The sequence below is a fragment of the Suncus etruscus genome, chromosome 12, assembly GCF_024139225.1.
Source record: "Suncus etruscus isolate mSunEtr1 chromosome 12, mSunEtr1.pri.cur, whole genome shotgun sequence".
Lineage (NCBI taxonomy): Eukaryota > Metazoa > Chordata > Mammalia > Eulipotyphla > Soricidae > Suncus > Suncus etruscus.
Window position 1 is genome coordinate 4,497,984 of NC_064859.1, and position 3,564 is coordinate 4,501,547.

A 3,564-nucleotide genomic window follows, 5' to 3' on the forward strand; every position below is an offset into this window, starting at 1 on the left:
TTCTCATCAGCATTGTGTTCTTGGTCTTTGTGATGTATGGCAGTCTCTGTGGTGTGAGATGATACCTCATCATTGTTTTGATTTGCATATCCCCGATGACTAGTGATGTGGAGCATTTTTTCATGTGGTTTTTGACCATTTGTATTTCTTCTTTGAGAAAGTGTTCATTTCTTCTCCCCACTTTTTGATGGGGTTAGATTTTTTCCCCTGTCTGTCAGAATCTTGTATATTTTTTATATTAGCCCCTTTACTGATGGATAAATAGTTTCTCCCATTCTGAGGGTGACCTATGTATCCTAGGCATTATTTCCTTTGAGGTGCAGAAGCGTCTTAGCAAAATATAGTCCCATAGGCTTATCTCTGCTTCCACTTGTGTGGAGTGTGCTGTTTCCTCCTTGAAGATGTCTTAGTCTCAATGTCATGGAGTGTTTTACCTATATGTTGTTCTATATAATTGTAGTTTAGGGCCTGATATCAAGGTATTTAATCCATTTGGATTTGGCATTTGTGCATAGTGTTAGATGGGTTCTGAGTTTGCTTTTTTGCAGGTGGTTGAAGTTGTGCCAGAATCACTTGTTGAAGAGGCTTTCCTGGCTCCATTTTGTATTTATTTCCCCTTTATCAAAAATTGATTGTATGTCTGGGGAACATTCTCTGAATACTCAAGTCTATTCTACTGATTAGAGGATCTATCTTTATTCCAATACCATACTGTTTTAATAACTATTGCTTTGTAATACAGTTTAAAATTGTGGAAAATAATGCCTCTTATATTTCTTTTCCCAAGGGTTGCTTTAGCTATTTGTGGGTATTTATTGTTCCAAATGAATTTCAGGAGTGTTTGATCCACTTTTTTGAAGAATGTCATGGGTATCTTTAGAGTGATTGCATTAAATCTATACAATGCTTTGTAGATTATAGCCATTTTAATGATATATGAACAGGGTATTTGTCTCCATTTCCTTGTGTCCTGTCTTATCTGAAGCAGGCTTTTGTAGTTTTCTTTGTGTAGGGAGCCCCTTTAAGAAATTGTAGGGAGCCCTTTTAAAAACAGGCAGAAAATGCAGGGCCTTATGACAAGCATAGAATTTTGCTAAAAGCAGGCAGATTTGAGAATTGATTGTTAACCATTTAAGACTTAAAGGCACCAAACAGAGAACCATAAAGCAGGCAGCCTCGAGAACTAAATGTAAACATTTATGATCCCTTTATCTGTATATTCCACCTGCCAGAGATAGGTTCCATTATCAGTACATCCCCAACCTGATGGAGACAGAGCTCATTATCTGCACATTCCATCTCACCTGCCAAAGGATCCTATTATTCATCTTGTTCAATATATTGAAGCCTACTTGGTCGTGGTGAATGATCTTTTTCTTTCTTTCTTTTTTTGTCATGTCTGGCAGTGCTCAGGGGTTACTCCTGGCTGTACGCTCAAAAATAGCTCCTGGCAGGCTTTGGGGACCATATGAGATGCCAGGATTTGAATCACCATTCTTCTGCATGAAAGGCAAATGCCCTACCTTCATGCTATCTCTCCGGCCCACTGAATTACCTTCATGATGAGATGTTGGATCCTATTTGTCAGAATTTTGTTGAGGACTTTTACATCTGTGTTAATCAGGCATATTGGTCTGTAATTTTCTTTTTTGGCAACAACTCTGTCTGGTTTTGGTATCAAGGTGCTGTTAGCTTTATAAAAACTATTTGGGAGTGTTTCTGTTTCTTTAATTTCATGTAAGAGCCTTAAAAGAATTAGTATCTTTTGAAAGGTTTGAAAGAATTCATTAGTGAATCCATCTGGGCCTGGACTTTGTTTCTGGGATCAAAAGATTGTTGATCTTTTGAACTGTTTTTATGAATTTTCACTTCATCAGTTTCTGCTCTAAGCTTTGTTATTTCCTTCTGCCTACCTATTTTTGGTTCTATTTGTTGATTATTTTCTAATTTTATAAGCTGTGTCATTAAGCTATTCATGTAGGCCCCTTCTACCTCCTGATGTGTGCTTGTAAAGCTATAAATTTTCTTCTCTGGACCGTTTGTGCTGTGTCCCATAAATTCTGATCATTTGTGTTTTCATTTGTTTGTAGGAATGTTTTGATTTCCTTGATCTTGTCTTAAAAGACCTTTCAGTTTTTCTTTTAAGGCTGGTTTTGCATCTATAAAGTTTCTGAGCTTTTGCTTAGTTTCTGATGGTCATCAGAGCTGCCATCTTCATTTTCTATGACTGTGTTGTTTCCCCATTGTCACACTTGTAGTGTAGATTTTTCTATATGTTAGGTTAGAAGATGTGTGTAGCCATGAAGCAAAATGGAGTGGCTATGCACCTCTGGCTCCAGCCCTCTAGGAACTATGGCAGAGAGGGTCAAATCCCTAGCCACAAATCCCTAGTTGAGAGAAGGCCCAAAATGGCTGCTGTGCTTATGGTCAAATAGCAGAGACCAGCTCCACTGTCTGTGGGTGGGAGTGCTCACCTCTCAGAAGAAGAGCCCTCAGGGAATGATAGCAGAGAGGATCAAATCCCTGGCTGCAGGACAGCCGAGAGAAGGCCAAAAATGGCAGCTGTGCTTAAGGTCAAACAGCAGAGACCAACTTCACTGTCTGTCCAGTGTTTTATTTTGTATATTTGAATTCCCTTGCAACCATATTAGAAATAGAGTTCAATCAGAATGTAGCAAAATAATCAAACCATTGGTCCAGAGTGACTAGAGGAATGTGGGAACTGGGTTCTTTTCAAGAGATCCACTAAGTTGCATTTTTCCCTCTGTTTAAAGGCTGCATTGGCAGACAAAACTACATAGCTAACAAATTGAATGCAGAAACAGATATGAAGTTCCAGCGATTTCTCAGAGGCTGAACACTTTCAATTTCCAAATGTCTCAAACATGTTCTTCTCAGTGTATTTTGGTGTGTGTGGGGAGGGGAGGGATAAAGTATTTTCATGGAAACTCTTCTATATATTAACATGTAAAGAGTTTATTATTGTTTGGAATGAGTAAACACATATTACAAACATTTCTTAGTGTTAATATTTGTGTGTTAAATATACAAAAAAAAGAAATAAACTACATAATCAGGGCTGTTTAAAGTTCTCAGTGCATGTTGTAGTGGACAGGGGTCCTGATTCAAAGATGTTTCCTAAGTACAGTATTGATCCTGGCTCAATTCCTCAGGTTAATTCTCCAAACCATGGAAGCCTTTGTATCTAAAGTTTATCATCATCCCCACTTCTCTCCAATGGTGTGACCATATACAAAGACAAAATATCAAAATAATTAACAACTTAGTAGGGAATGGAAGCCCATTCATCAAAATGTTAATGCAACCAGTAGACAGTAGTTGGAAGCAGACAGTTAGTTGATCTGTGCTGTCTCCCAGCATTCCTAGCATCCAGGCCCACCCCTGGAATACTGTTCCTATCACACGGAGCTGCCCACCTGGGTCCTTTGGACTGCGAAGGTGTGGTATTACATTCTCACTCCAATTTGGCCTGACAATGTTTCTCTAGTCAGTTTGGAGGAACATGAGGCAGGGTTTCCTGCAATACCAAGAAGAGAAAAGGTC